Raw genomic sequence first — 17,141 nt, 5'->3', positions numbered from 1 at the left:
GTTTGCTTTTACAAAAAATTTTGCCGTGTCAAAAAAAAAACTAGGTATATGTTCACCCTCATGCTTTACATTCTTGTTTGGGCTTAATAATTCTGAAGAATTAATATCTTTTTATCATTCTTCAGAAAAAAAATTTGCCTTTGTCAATTTTATTGATTTTTTTGCATTATTGGTCCATCTCGACAGAAAGAATCTAAAACTCAAAAAATTATGATCAAAATCTAAAAAAATTTCAGGAAAGAAAACAAATAATCAAAAATTTGTTGTCTTTCTCGACGAAACAAAAATGATTTTGAATGTTCGATCATTACCACAGAAAGATCTCAGCCTTATATGCTGAAACGTACCCTAACCAACTTCACTTACACTAATTAACAACTAATCACCACTTAACTAAATAAATAGCTCAGAAACTAAAATTGAATTAACTCCTAAGTAACCAAGTGGAAGTTGACGTGTCCACTTGTATTGGAGAGCTGGAATCAGGTGCAACCACATCCTTAGAATCCTTTACACTCCCCCGCGAAAAAATGGGAGGTTCGGAGACTATGAGTTTGGACTTGAGCTGTTTAAATCTTGAAACTGACAAAGCTTTGGTAAAGATGTCAGCTAGCTGTGACTCAGAACTGAGTTTGGAAATTCTGTATGTTTTGTTCGAGCATAAAAGACAGGATTAGAATCGATGCAAGGGCTATGGCAGATTTATTGTCACACCACGACACACAAGGCACAGAAGAAGGATTAGACATCAGACTGAATTGTGACTACAGCTTTGGATCACCCAATCTAGTCTAAATTTCTCTCTCTCTCTCTCTCTCTCTCTCTCTCTCTCTCTCTCTCTCTCTCTCTCTCTATGGCAGATTTATTGTCACACCCCAACACACAAGGCACAGAAGAAGGATTAGACATCAGACTGAATTGTGACTACAGCTTTGGATCACCCAATCTAGTCTAAATCTCTCTCTCTCTCTCTCTCTCTCTCTCTCTCTCTCTCTCTCTCTCTCTCCCACCGAGTTAGAGGATTCTATTGCAATCTACCAATATTTCCCTAGTAAATTGGGAAGACTTGGGCAAAGACTAATGGGAATTGAAGAGCTGGGAATAGTTCTGCACACAAGATCGATAATGAAGGAAATCATTATTGAAACATATTAATGCGAAGAGAGTCATCCACAATGACACTCCTATACATATTAAAACGCAATGATTGCCGAAGAATTACCACTCAACCCTCTTCAAGGGTTGGAGTTTTTCCAAATCCTTCCATTCAGATTTTGTCTTTCTTTTTTTCCAGTCAAGCGATGTCCTCCGAGATAGAGGATTCTATTGCAATCTACCAATCGTTTCCTATAAAATTGGAAAGACTAATTGGAAGACTAATGGGAAGACATGGGAGTCTATTGCAATCTACCAATCGTTTCTTATAAAGTTTACAAAACAAAATGATTGCCGTAGAATTAACACTCAACCCTCTTGAAGGGTTGGAGTTCTTCCAAGTCTTCATTCAGATTTGGTCTTTTTTCCCAGTCAAGTGATGGACATCCACCGAGAGAGGATTCAATTGCAACCTACCAATCGTTCCCTTTTAAATTGGGAAGACTTAAGGGGAAAGACTAATCGGAAGACTAATGGGGAGAGACTAATGGAAAGACTAATGGGGTGGGGAGAGACTAATTAATGGGAAGTGTAAGGGGAGAGACTAATGGAAAGTCCTGGTGTTGGAAAATATTATAGGATATAATATTTTATTTTAAGTTTGAATGAAAATTGATTTATTTGGGAGTGGCATCTTTTCATTGGCACTTGTTTGTCATGGACGGACGCGTCCTGCACAAACAGATATGCCTCTTTCCTCGGGGGCTTTTCGTAGAGTTGTGAGTTGGCCTATAAATATTATTTCCCTCATTCATTTTTAGAGTTGATTTTTCCTTCATTCAAGTCCTTTCATATGAGAGAGTTACAAACAACACAAGATGATTCGCCAGGCTCTTTCCAATTGAAGGCTCTTTCCAATTGAAGTGCTGCTTTGGAGGGATTCCGATCAAGTAGTGCTGGGAGACAGTCGTCCAATGCAAACCGTGAGCACCGTAGCGGGGGCAAAATCTGTCTTAAGTACAGAATGTCACACACAAACACTCGCCTTGATCACCAATTGATTTCCATCAATTTCCAGGTTTTGAGTTCCGATTTTATTGCACTCATATAATTGGTTTCATCACAAATAGTAAACACATGTTTTTCAAACAATCTTAAGACAGATTTCTGTTTACTTTTGTGATTGTGTAATTTCTGAATTATATGTTTCTGTTGATTCAACTGGAAATCGCATGTTGGAATTAAAATTCCGCTCATACATGGGACAGTGTTAAATTCTTGTTCACGGCATTTAAGGGTATGAACTTTTTCCAGTGAAGTTTCTTACCCAAGTTTGCATGGTGTTAAAGATATGGCTTGGCATTACTCACGTCTGTGACAATTGTGGAGTTTTGGGCATAATCAATGTTTGAACTGATCTATTTACTAATGGATTGCCTTCTGTCGTACGTCCGTTTAGAAAGCGGTTGCCTGAACCATCTCTTCGATGATTACTAAATGGCTGGCTTGCATAATTGGGTTAAAATAGTACTCCATCTCTCAGTTTGTAAATGACCACCAAAACGCCTATCTGAATATCTTCATCTTACATGGGACAAGATCTTATAAGAAAATTTTCAGTGCAAATAGTGTCCTTTATTCCCACCTTTTATTGTCCAACACAAGGCTCGTACGTATCACTGGTAGGCGGTTGCAAACTTTGCCCAGATGCAGCCAAAAGAAGTTAACTCTGGATTTACTTTTCAAAAGTCCCAACAATGACCGAGTACAAGAAAGAAGGTGAATACTGAGACTACACTTACATGTTCAGCGAAGGAAATTAATTCCTGCATTGTCCAGAACCTGCCGGTTAAGAGTTGCTATGTCATATATAGCTCTCAAGTAATGCATTTGTTCTGCAATAACGGAAATTCAATTGAATGAATCATAGCAGCAAATGCTGTATCATTGAGCAACTTATCAAAAATAACTGTTTGATCTCATTTCATGGCAAAACTAAAGTGCCTCACCCCAAGATTAACCAACAAATCAAATGGTAAAGCAGGATTTGGAGGATTCTTCAGGAATTGCTCGGGAGCTTGGATACTAGGCTATTACGGGAAACTAACAAGTGGTTCTAGTCTAGAGTCAGAGTTATGGGCAATATACCGGGGTCTCACAATCATATTGGAGAAAGGCATTCAAGATGTGAAAATTTAAACTAATTCGCAGGTAGCAGTTAATCTCATGCTACCAACCATCAACATTCTCCTCCTTATTTACCTACAAGTAATGAAGGAGGCAAGATTTTAGGCCAGAGGAGCAACATTAAAGTAAAGGGTAAAGAAAAAAGCCACATATATACACAACGCTTATTCGTCTTTTAAGAGTTACTCCCTGCTACAACTTCTAATTCTTGGTGATGAACTCCTTTGCTACATGATGGAACACAATCTTTCCGGTTTCTACTTCAAGATATTGCTTTTAACAGTTTTCCATAAGCGTTTACTGGTCGCACAAAATGTTTTCATAAGATATGAGTCATATGACCCAAGCTCATAAGTTTACCATCAACGGAGAATTGGTCCAAACAATCTAAATGAGAGAACAAGGACCTCAAAAAGTCTTCCTACTAAAGCATTAATACAAACACCTGGCGGGCTACAAGAGAGTAAAATGGTTAAGATGAAGAGAAGAGTCTCAACAGTAAAGAAAGCAGATTTCAAGATAACATCCAAACAAAAAAGAGAGAGTTCTATGAATTGCAAAAAGCTAATAGAAGCACATCACAAACCATAAGAATTTCAATAGGTATCCATTAATTGCATAATAATGGCAAACCCATTCATTTGAATCCACATCTACCTAAACAAAGCCTAAAAGGTAAATGAAGTTCACCATCTATAGCAACGGATTGAAGAAATTCCTATGCAAGTAGTCACTGAACAATTCCATTTCATAATCCACTACTCAATGAACCCTCGTTCAATTACAAGAACAAGATAATTAACTTCTATCAGTGAATGAAGAATCTAGCATAGTAATCAGGCTCTAATCACGAAATCAAAATTATGATCACTGATCCTGAATCCAGAGAATCCACATAGAGTTAGGCTCCGACCCATATCAAAGAAACAAAAGATACTAATGGTCAAATGGACCCCAACATATGGACTAGAAAGGAATTTTTATTTCTTCCATTTGAAGATTAAAGCATTAACCTTAACAAAGCCCAACAATTTGATCAAGTGGTGACACAAAATTCATCCCTTTTTACGGTTCCTTGCCATGGTCCCCATGAGCACCTTCCAATGGTGGCAACGTCTGCACATAACAACACATAATCCCATTACTTTTAACTGGAGTTGAAGCGAGCGAGACATTTCATCAAACAGTTAACAGGCAGCAAGTAAATTGAGAAATAGCGTTACCAAACTAGGCTTGAAGATGTTGTGGACGACGGAGGCGCCAGAAAGAAGCGAAACAATGACGACGACGCACGACCACCCCATCGACGGAGTGCCCGTTGGCTGCCTCCCTCCTCCGAATCTCTGCTTCATTTCTCACCCGCCGACTTGACTTGCAGCAGCTGGCGCCGTTTCCTTGAGGGAAATGGTTTGAAGGGAAAAATACTTTGGATGAGGAATTGTTGCCTGATCAGATGATCTGAGAGTCGAGTCCGGTGCTCGGTGTTCTCCGTAATAAGTTCCGTTGGAGCCCTGTGTTTTCGTGTGAGAAGAAGATGCGTGAATCACAGACGCGTTTGGCTTCTCAGCGTGCTTTTTTCGCTTTTGGCCGCCGCATTTGAAAAGCGTGAAATGGAAACACGCTTCATTTCTAAACCATGCCCGCGAACCAGTGCAACGGCATCGTTTGGATTAGGATTAGTTGTGTTTCTCAAAGGGTGCTGATAAATACAACTGCGAATTTGCTACATGTAGCCAATTCATAAGAGGAAATTTTTCGATTCCTCCTTATAAATTGGCTACATCTAGTAAATTTGCAGTTGTATTTAGCTGGGCCCTTCTCAAAAACGAGATATTTGTACATCGAGTTACCCACTATTTGACTTACCAAAACGCATTGACATGTGAAAATTTTTCAGCGAGTGGATACCACGTGGTCTCCACTCGACGTATTCGATCCATTTGATCCATTCATTGCATTTTTGGACGGCTGGAATTTGAAAAGAGAGACAGTGTTGAAGTGAGAGGAGAGAGGGAGTTTCAATCCAAGTCGTTCAGAAATGTATTGAATGACCCGGATGAGCAGAGCGGGTACCTTGTGCACCGGAAAATTTCTCCAATACATGGGGTGCTAGGATAATTGACAACCACATTTCATTGTGGGCCCAACACATGGATGAATTGGCATGATTTATGGCCTGGAACTTCTAATTGCCACTTGAGAAGGTTTTTAAACTTTGTCCCCTTGTTCGTTTTCACACTCTTACGCTGCGTTCTATTGAACTTAATTTTAACTTATCTTAAATCTGAAAATTTTGTTTTTATTTGAATTTTTTTCGCATTAGTTTTGCGCCAAAATTTTGTAGATTATTAATTCGTTTCAAAGAGAAGAATCGAAAAAGTAAAAAAAAAAAATTCAAATAAGAACAAAATTCTCAGATTTAAGTTAAGTTTAAGATAACGCATTAATACAGAACTTGGATGATATGAAAGCTTGGATAGTTTAAAAAAATCATGTCCGGTACGTATCGGATACCATGATACTTCTTCGTGTGTTTTGGTCACGCAAAGCACGTACCTTCCTTAGACTTCCAATTTTTTCGTCTCCTCATGAGTCGTACCCAATATATAATCAATCTGTACCCCGACCAGATCAGCATTTTCATTCATGAACAAAAGGATTGGAGCTTGTTGAAGATGAACAAGATGTCTACACCGAGCTAGTAGTGGAGTCAAGGATTAGAAGCTGTCATCACCACCGCCACTTGTTTGTCCTAGCTCCTCGTTTCTGTTTCTGTTTCTATGCCTAGCTTCTTCCATTGCATTAACGTAGGCCGATTCACTGAAAATTTTCCATACCCGGTCCCTGCCCAGTGCCCAATATCCGTTTTGTCTTTCCACCCCGGTTTTACTGAGTGGAATAATGAGAATCTGCTCAACATCACGCTGGATAAGGGCTTCTTTAATCAACTCCTCATTCCATACCATACGATCCACATCAATGAGGGCACTGACTACATTGCATCTACTATCAGTTGTGTTAGGAGTTGAGATTTTAGGAAATAAAGGGTCACCAAGCAAAGGCTCTCCCCAAATCTTAATCTGCGCACCATTACCTACTCGATACTTCCAACCTTTTTCCACCATCACTTCCTTAATGGCCAGTGTACTTTGCCAAGTCCATGAAGCCGCTTGCCTTGGTTATGCTTCCAAAAAAGCACAGTTGGGGAAATTTTTGTCTTTCAAAACCTTGAAGAAGACTGAAGCCTCACCCACCAAAATATTTTGGGCCAACTTAATTGTATGTTAAAGACAAACACTTTAGTCTTTTTGCTTGTTCAAAATGCTCAAAAAGACCCTGAAATAGTTTGCTCAAAGGCTTCATAAGTTAAAGGCTTCTAAGTCCTTGAAACCCAGTCCTCTACCCTTCCCTTTAACATCCGTCAATTTCCCCCATCCGATGCAGTGAATTTTCCTTGAGTCCTTAGCTCCACTCCAAAAGATTGAGCAATAATTGAATAAAACATCTTAAACATGCCAAAGGGAATTTTAACACAGGCCATAGGACAAGTGGGCAGCACTAAGAGGACTGATTTGGCTAAAACCTCTTTTCCAGCAGGATTCAGGAGGCAACCCCAAGTATTTGCTGAACGAGTACCAAATCCCAGGATTTCTTGGCACTCCATTCTTCTTTCAACTGTCATGTTCATGCTGCAAAGAATTGAGGATTTTGGATATTCAGTAGCTAACCGGACGCTTGCCTGTGTGATTCCTGAATTTGTTTAACCACTGCACAATCTTCTCCCACTGCCCTGCAGAAAATCAAAGAGTCGTCGGCGAAAGGGAGATGTGCTAATGTATTCATGTCATTTAATCTTGAATATATTATTAAGCTTGAAACAACTGACAGGACTTCTGGGGAAGACCTCAGATGGTGCAGGGATGATTATGTGAGTTCCACATTCAAGCAAACACAATCTTTTGAAGTTCCAGCAGAGTCAAAATGATCGTGCAACATTGGATACAGTTTTTTGGGAGGATGCTACCGTTATCGGTAGCTTCTGGAATAGAATACCTTGGTGCAAAATCTGACTCCATTTAATGACAATCTATAAAGCAATAATTGCAGCATTTAAGCTTTGTAATTAAAAAAATCTACACAATCAGCACGTGGACGATATACCATACATTAACATGCTACAATGGCAAGTCATCATGTTGAACCAGATAGAAAAAGCAGAACCACAACAGTTATCATGCAAATCATGTAGCTGGACCTTAAAGCAAAATTACACTGTAATACTACTTACATGCATACTCCATCTCATATTGAACTACTTTGATCTACTTCTCGTTTTCCATGTAAGAAGTTACTTCTGCCTTATTATCGCACAAACGAAATAACCATGATGCAAACGGAACCTCTGGATTAAGTATCTTCATGATGGAATATGCCGGAGGGCCTAAACTCTAGTATTCTCTTGATATAGACTCCAATTTGAGGCCATCCAATTCTGAATGGGTGACAGCTCAAATCTGCTAGGGGTGGAGGTGGTATGTTGAGTACAAAAATAAGCAGTTCAACCATATATAGCTTAAACATCTAATAAACTTTTGAGGAACACCTCAGATGATGCAGGGATGATTTCGAGAGATCCATATTCAATCGAAAATAAACTCTCAAAGTTCTTAGGGTGTCAAAATGATCCTGCAACTTCGGATAGAGTTTCTTTGTGAGAATGAAACCATTGTTGTTAGCTTTTTGAAAAAGAGTGCTCAGGTGAAACAAAATCATACTCCATTCGCTGCAGCACAGATGCTTTATATTTAACATTTCTCCTTCATGATGAGAAGGTAGACCATAGACTATAAAAAAAAGTGTACTATATAATGGCAGTCACGAAGTTGGACCAGAAAGAAAAACAGATAATCATGCAATTCATCAAGCTGGATACCGAAGCATACATCACCTCATGTTGTACTACTATGATGATCAGTCTCATTTTCTTCCTAAGGTGTTACTTCTTCCTTGCTGTCGCACAAACAAAATAACCATGATACTATTGGAGATTTTGTAATAAGATTATTTCACGAGGAAATATGCCAGAGGAGCCTAATATCGTCATCCTAACGTAACATTCATACTACTAAATGAAACCTATCCCTACCATAAATCCACAAAATAAAGCCCCTCAACAAAACAAGCTAATGGAAATAATACCGCACAAACAACATCATCATTCATCCAAATCACATCTAAAAGGAGAAGATTCAGTGGTTTTGGGTAACACATCTAAATAAGACTACAAGTGTTATAGTGCATGTTAAACTACAAGTGTATATAAATAACAATCTTGATTATCTATATGTATATCTATGTCAAAATTAAAAATCTAAAATACAGGTTAACTTTTTTATAGATGCATGCCAACTAGGGAGGAAGGCACTCAAATTTTTCAAAAAAAGATCTTAGATATGGGGTGTTAGATAACTTGGAAAATATTGGCCCTTATATAATGTAAAAATTTTAAGAAAAAACCTAAAGTGTTAATTCTAACGTTCCAAGGAGTTTTTGAAATTTGAGAAAGCAGGTTGCCCTAGCTCATCTACCCCTTGATTTGTCCTTGGTTGTGCGGTATTAGGGAGAGCTCCAGTGGTGGGTGATGTTGGACATTGTGGGTGGCGACGGGAAGGGAGCAATGCTGCAAAAAAGTGGATGAGAAAGATTCGATGGTGGTAAGATGGAAAGGGGGAGGGAGACATATAGTGGTTAGGACTTAGGGGAAAGATAGAAAGAGGGAGGAACTAATCAGGCAAGGTGGAGTGTTTACGTGTTCTTGAATAACATGACTTCAATTGGTGCTTGGTTTATGTTACTTCAAGATATTAATTAGTCTGTCAAATAATCCCATTAAATTTGCACCAGACACATAATCCGTTTACACATGGGACTACAAGTCACTAGGGCAAGGGCGAGGCGTTAGGGAACCCCTTTCCTGAACGAGGGAGGTTAGGGTTTCAACTTAGGTAGCGGGGAAAGTGTGAAGAAGGATGGAGTAGTGGGAAGATGATAAAAATTAAGTAGCTTTGAGCTACTTAATTCTGACTGAATTCTTATATGCTTGCATTCAACCACCACCACCACCACTGTCATCACTCAACTACCACTACACCACCACCACCACAACCGCCACCACTCTACCACCACCACTACCATCACTACTCCACTACTACGCTACCACCACCACAACCATCACTATTCCACTACCACGCTACCGCCACCGCCTCCACCACCACCACCACTGCTCCAATACCACAACGACGACGCTACCACTACCACAACCATTACCACCACCACCAGTCCACTCCATTCCACCCTCACCACCATCACAACCATTACCACCCACCACTAGTCCACTCCCCCACCACCACTACCACGACGCCGCCGCCACCACCACAACCACCATTATACCACCACCATCAACTGTCACCACTCCACCACCATCACTACACTACCACGCTACCACCACCACAACCATCACAATTCCACCACCACCACTACCACACTACCATCACCACAACCATTACCACCATCACTCCACCAACACCACCACCGCCACCACCACCGCTCCACCACAACGCTACCTCTACCACAACCATCACCACCACCACTACTCCACTCCACTCTCACCACCATCACTTCACCACCACCACAACCATTACCACCCCACCACTAGTACACTCTACCACCATCACTCCGCCACCACCACCCCTACCACGTCGTCGCCACCGCCACCATTGCACCACCATCATTCCACCGTCACTATCACACCACCGTCTCTCCATCGCCACCATCCCACCACCACCCTCAGCACTACCATTCCATCACCACCACCACCACAACAATCACCAAAATTAAAGAGAATTAGAACTAAAATTAATTCATTAATTTTAATTTAGTGCTTAATATGTTTATCAAACAGCTCTTCAGCTTAAAAAAATCATCATTCAGCTTTCAATACTTAACTTTTCAGCTTTCAGTTTCAGTTTTCAGTTTTATTAAACAGCCCCTTAGATACCACCCAAACTAGAATCACTACAAGTTAGCTACACGCGGTAGACTATGCGTGTTGTCCCCTATCCGAGCCGTCCGTGCTCGGCAACAGACGGTTGCTCAGTTGAAATCTCAGCCGAACATATCTCGGCCGCCCACTGAGATGAAATTTGAGCCATTTGTTGCTGAGCACGATCGGCTCGGATCCCTTGCAGACAACAGGAACCTCGGGCAACATGGAGGGTCTTCAACTTAAAGCCATTTGTATTTGCTCTTTAGTTCCTCATTTGCCTTTCTTGCCAGCTCTCCGTTTCTCGCTCTTGAAGAGGATCAAAAGTTTGAAATGGTTCAGATACAGTTATCAGGCTGGTTTGGTACCTGCCTATATACTTGACATTTTCACCCTCACTTGTCAAACATGTGTGCACACAAATTCAAGGGCATTTTATGGGAAAAATAAATTGTTAGTCTGCCTCAAATTTGAATCCAACCCAAAAAAAAAAAAAAAAGTGCTTAGAATAGATGAATGGAAACCCACAAATTAGTTGATGTGTGCTTAGCACATGGTTTTTAAAAAACCACTCCACAGATAGAATAATGAGCAACAAACAAAACCCCAAGTTGTTTTGGTGGTCAATGAGAGTAAGAGTTTCTTCTTTTTAATTGAGTTAGTTCATACATGACTTTAATTGAACTCCACTAGTGAACGATGAGACTGATTGCCCAAGGATTAGTTTGGGTGACCCCGACAAATTGAATTAAAGGAAAAAAGAAAAAAGAAAGAAGGGAAACATACAAAAAAAAAAAGAAGAGGACTACAATTACCGCACCTCCAAAGGAATTCTATGTCCCATACTATTTTGTGAGATTAGTGGTCCAACGTACTTGTTATACAACTCCATGTCTGACTCAACCAATCAAACCCCAAAACTGAATCCGGATACACTCCAGGTTTTCACCATAAGAAGGTAGAGATGGTTTTGACCTCAGTCACGTAATCCTTCAAAGAATGGGTCATACACTTTATGCTTATCTACAAAAATGAAAATGCAGACACAGTCAAAACATACGGGTGTATCCGAAGGTAAGGAAACCAGGGTAGCCTCGCACTGTAGAAAGTAGACATAGATATGTAGCATCTTTAAAACATTCTAGTGTCCTTTCCTAGAGCAGTATCCATGGATGTTGAGAGCACTGCATTGATACGACTGTTATTGAAACCGGCTACTTCATTTACCACTTCTTCTGAGAGATACAAATCTGGTGGTGGTGGAGGTAGTCTGTTGAAGTCAAAAACAAGCAGTTCAACCATTTTATGTGGTAGTGTATTCATTTTTTTTATTTCATGGCCAATCGGTAATAGGATTATTCATTACTTCGAAAGAGTAAATCAAGACGAACCTCTCTAGGAATCCGGCTGGGGAAATCTCCCTGCCATGACATAGAAGTCTCAGCGGATAGGGCATATTTAGCTATCTCACGAGTCATGAGCCACCCTATTACAATTGCAAGAAACAAAATAAAAAGAACAACACTGAAGAAAATGAACTAAATTAAGACAATCTTTGATGATCACTCCCAAGCGGGCCTTGGCACTAATCCTTCCTCGCAGCATCTTAACAATGCTCTGAGCATACCCTTCCAAAATATACTCCATCCTACCATAGTTCTTTGCCATCAAAACCGCAAATAGAAATCCCAAAGCTTCAACTGTGTCTGCCGCTGTAGCATTGCCAATTGGAAAAGCTTCTGCTCTTTGCAAATTACCCAACGCATCTCTCATTACAACTCAACTCCCGGCTTCCATCAACTTTAATCTTAAGGATACCCTGGGCTGGTGGACTCCACCAATTAGACTGAATCATTGCCTGGTTTTTTCGGCTCAACTGCTTCCTTCAAATGCACCTGACCGAACTCGTCAAATTCATTCAACGCATTGACTCTGAATACAGTGAATTTTCCTCGTGCCCTTAGCTCCACTCTAAAAGATTGAGCAATATTTGAATTCAACATCTTACACATGCCAAAGGGGATTTAAACACAGGCCATAGCACAAGTGGGCAGCGCTAAGAGGACTGATTTGGCTTAAACCTCTCTTCCAGCAGGATTCAGGAGTTCCCCTTTCCACCCTTTGATTTTGCTCAACACCCTTTCCTTGATGTACATCAACACTGCCCTCTTGGATCTTCCGATGATATAAGGCAACCCCAAGTATTTGCTGAACAAGTACCAAATCCCAGGATTTCTAGGCACTCCATTCTTCTTTCAATTGTCGTGTTCAAGCTGAAAAGAATCGAGGATTTTTGGATATTCACTAGCTAACCGGATGCCCTGTATGATTCCAGAATTTGTTTAACCACTGCACAATCTTCTCCCACTGCCCTGCAGAAAATCAAAGAGTTGTCGGCGAAAGGGAGAAGTGCTAATGTATTCATGTCATTTAGTCTTGAATATATTTATTAAGCTTGAAAGACCTGACAGAACTTCTGAGGAAGACCTCAGATGGTGCAGGAATGATTTTGAGAGTTCCACATTCAATCAAACACAATCTTTTGAAGTTCCAGCAGAGTCAAAATGATCGTGCAACATTGGATACAGTTTTTTGGGAGGATGATACCGTTATTGGTAGCTTCTGGAATAGAATACCTTGGTGCAAAATCTGACTCCATTTAACGACAAAGCAATAATTGCAGCATTTAAGCTTTGTAATTAAAAAAATCTACACACTCAGCACGTGGACAATATACCATACATTAACATGCTACAATGGCAAGTCATCATGTTGGACCAGACAGAAAAAGCAAAATCACAACAGTTATCATGCAAATCATGTAGCTGGACCTTAAAACAACATTACACCGTAATAGCAACTTACATGCATACTCCATCTCATATTGAACTACTTTGATCGATGTCTCGTTTTCCATGTAAGAAGTTACTTCTACCTTATTATCGCACAAACGAAATAATCATGATGCGAACAGAGCCTCTGGATTAAGTATCTGAGGTTACGGATTATAGGAGGCAGTTATTCTGTCTAGGGAGAGCTCTACTGAAGAGAAGGAAGATCTTAGCTCTTGATGAAGCCACTGCCTCAATTGACAATGCTACAGATTCTCTACTACAGAAAACCATCAGAACAGAATTTGCAGACTGCACTGTCATCACAGTGGCCCACAGAATACCAACTGTTATGGATTGCACAATGGTGCTTTCTGTTAGTGATGGTGAGTTCTGTTTTTTTTTTTTTTTTTCCTTTCATCATGGGAATTTTTGCTTTAAGCAGCCATCTTATTAACCGGATATGAGTATCGGATGGGATTATATATTCAAGAGGATCAAATAATCATTGTTTGGTTAAAATTTTGATGGCTCTGATTAAACACTCCTTGAATATAGAATCCCCCAAACAAAAGGGTCACATTTGTTAGGAAAGTTAAAACAAAAATATAAGTCGGCACTGTCATCACATTTTTTTTTGGATATTCACTAGCTAACCGGATGCCCTGTATGATTCCAGAATTTGTTTAACCACTGCACAATCTTCTCCCACTGCCCTGCAGAAATCAAAGAGTCGTTGGCGAAAGGGAGATGTGCTAATGTATTCATGTCATTTAGTTTGAATATATTATTAAGCTTGAAACAAATGGACCTTGACAGAGCTCAATGAGAAAAAAGATTCATGTAGCTGACCCCAATTGATTCGGACATAAGGCTGGGTTTGGTTTGGTTTGGATATTATTAAGCTTGAAACAACTGACAGAACTTCTGAGGAAGACCTCAGATGATGCATGGGTGATTTTGAGAGTTCTGCAATCAATCAACACAATCTTGTGAAGTTCCAGCAGTGTCAAAATGATATACAGTTTTTTGGGAGGATGAAACTGTTATTGGTAGCTTCTGGAATGGAATAGAATACCTAGGTGCGAAATCTGGCTCCATTTAACAACAATCAATAAAGCAATAACTGCAGCATTTAAGCTTCATATTTAAAAAAATCCACAATCAGCACATAGACGATATACCATAGCATAACCATGCTACAATGGCAAGTCATCACGTTGGACCAGATAGAAAAAGGTGAACCAAAACAGTTATCAAGCAAGCAAATCATGTAGTTGGACCTTAAAGCAAAATTACACCGTAATGGCTACTTACATACATACTCCATTTCATATTGAAGTACTTTGATCTACATCTCGTTTTCCATGTAAGAAGCTATTTCTACCTTATTATCGCACAAACAAAATAACCATGATGCAACCGGAGCCTCTGGATTAAGTATCTTCATGACAGAATATGCTGAAGGGCCTAAACTCTAGTATTCTCTAGACCAATTCTGAATTAGTGATAGCTCAAATCTGCTAGGGGTGGAGGTGGTCTGTTGAGTACAAAAATAAGCAGTTCAACCATATAGCTTAAACATCAGATAAAACTTTTGAGGATCGCCTCAGATGATGCAGGGATGATTTCGAGAGATCCATATTCAATTGAAAATAAACTCTTAAAGTTCTTACTTCTTAGGGTGTCAAAATGATCCTGCAACTTAGGATAGAGTGTCTTTGTGAGAATGAAACTATTGTTGTTAGATTTTTGAAAAAGAGTTCTCAAGTGAAACAAAATCATACTCTATTAGCTGCAGCACAGAAGCTTTATATTTAACATTTTTTCTTCCTGATGAGAAGGTAGACCATAGACTATAAGAAAAGTGTACAATATAAAATGGCAGTCATGAAGTTGAAAGAAAAACAGCGCCAAAACAGTTATCATGCAATTCATCACGGTGGACACCAAAGCAAACTGAATATGTAAGTGCATACTCTGCCTCATGTTGTACTACTATGATCTCTGTCTCCTTTTCTTCCTAAGGTGTTACTTCTTCCTTGCCATCACAAAAACAAAATAACCGTGATACTATCGGAGACTTTGTAATAAGATTATTTTACGAGGAAATATGCCAGAGGAGCCTAATCTCCTCATCCTAACATAACATTCATACTACTAAATGAAACCTATCTCTACTCTTGTGTCATTTTTATCTGAGAAACCAGATCCCTCTTCTTCGGTTTCATAGTTTAGTGTCCCTCACAAAGCTCAAGAATTCATATTAGTCGTCCTGAGGAATCCATTTTCTCTTTCTCTTCTTTACTCCTGTCTCCTTCCTCTTTATCGATGAAGTGTATTACACCTTCGACATCAATGGGTTTCTGCCCATTGACACTCGGAACGGAAATACGTTTCCTTTTGGTACAACCTCAACATTCATGCCATACAATTTGAAGTTGACTTGTACGTTGGCGAGAGAGCTCAATGCATCATTTCCATCTTTCCCAAATCCTTTGTGTTTTCTGTATCTTATTTGAAAGGGTAGTGTTAAAAGAGGATTCAACACCATTTTCATTTCACAACAGGTATCCAAAATGTTAAAAGAGGATTCAAAGTACCCACGGAAACCTCATCACATTTGCTTAATTTACAGTCGATTAGTACCTTGCATCAATTCCTAATACCATAATCCAAACAAAATCAAAACCCACAAAGCTATTAGATTGTTACTCACATTCTTGGCTGGAAAATGGGACACTCTGAGGCTTAAGATGTGGGTCTGTTTCCGATAGCGAAATCCGACACGCTGAGTCGCTAGCACACCTCTACCGGATGACTCAGTGATCGGAACTCGGATCGGCGGTGAAGGTCGACTTCGATTTGCAATGATGATTAGTATAACGGAACGGACTACGACCAAAAAGCCTTTTGAGAAAGAAAGGAAAAAAAAAAAAAATCTTCCAGGTTGTAATCAAGTGCGCGCTGGTAACTTTCTTTCATTTTTTTTCAAGTTATATCTTCTCCGATCAAATACCATTAGGTACTCGATCAACTTGATATTTCACAAAATCATTTTGATAAACAAGCTCTACAACATGGACAAATCGGATCTTCAAATCAATTCTAAAGTAAGGTTGAAAATTGCCAAAAAAGACAGAGAAGCTGAATTTGCCTTATAAGGTTATAATCAAGTGTGGCCAGGTTTCTTTTTTTCAATTTTTTTCGAGATATATCTTCTCCGATTATATATCATTGGGTATTCAATTAACTTCATGTTTTACATAATCATTGTAATGGACAATATAGAAAAGGGTAGTCCTATGGTACACACCTTTTATTAAGGGGTGTACCGTACGCATCATGATTTTAAACCTTTGAATTTCAACGTAAATAATCCGGACCACCCATTTATTAAATCAATTAATAAAATAAAAAAATAGCTTAGCAGGTAACAGGTTGTTCTCTCTTCCTTGACTTTCTCTCCCTCTCCCTCATGTGTAAAATATTACAAATTATATAACATAACCACAATTGTTATGACAACACAAAAAATTTGACACTTTCTTACCACAATGTGTCGTACCAAAAGAAATCGATCAAAAGATACTAGATACAAGACCAAAATATATCGTTGCACATTCAATAATTATTATACCCAAACAAAATACATGTCTAAAATATCACAAATTAAATATTGTATAACTTAACATCCTAACAGTCCTGATCGATCATTTTAAAAATACACTAACTACCGACATTTAGATTGTACAGTCAATTTATATTTGGTATGAAACCTAGTCATCTATTGTAGTTGAATGTAATGTAGCCATACGACTGTGACACAATAATGACGATCAAATCCGTTGAATTTTTTATGTTTGTTGATTAAGTCACTTACGTAATTTTTTTTGTCTCAATCAAGTTTAGGAAGCTCCATCATCGGCACGCAAATTGAATAATAGAATGATATTTTTCATCCAATTAAGTGTCTAGCTATAAGC

At 39.2% G+C, this 17,141-nt stretch overlaps 2 long non-coding RNA genes across 2 annotated transcripts; both read right to left on the bottom strand.

Annotated features, from left to right (window-relative positions):
- Positions 1 to 3,865: 3,865 nt before the first annotated feature.
- On the bottom strand, positions 3,866 to 4,911 carry LOC131315243 (uncharacterized). The gene is made up of 2 exons (XR_009196650.1): positions 4,506 to 4,911; positions 3,866 to 4,398 (listed from the first exon to the last, which is right to left on the bottom strand). It is a non-coding gene; the product is annotated as an uncharacterized LOC131315243 (long non-coding RNA).
- A 6,807-nt stretch (positions 4,912 to 11,718) lies between these two features.
- LOC131316823 (uncharacterized) lies at positions 11,719 to 16,254 on the bottom strand. Its single transcript, XR_009197287.1, has 2 exons — positions 15,875 to 16,254; positions 11,719 to 13,871 (listed from the first exon to the last, which is right to left on the bottom strand). It is a non-coding gene; the product is annotated as an uncharacterized LOC131316823 (long non-coding RNA).
- Positions 16,255 to 17,141: the final 887 nt, after the last annotated feature.

Source organism: Rhododendron vialii, chromosome 2a, assembly GCF_030253575.1.
Source record: "Rhododendron vialii isolate Sample 1 chromosome 2a, ASM3025357v1".
Classification (NCBI taxonomy): domain Eukaryota; kingdom Viridiplantae; phylum Streptophyta; class Magnoliopsida; order Ericales; family Ericaceae; genus Rhododendron; species Rhododendron vialii.
This window is presented reverse-complemented; position numbering and strand designations above follow the sequence as displayed.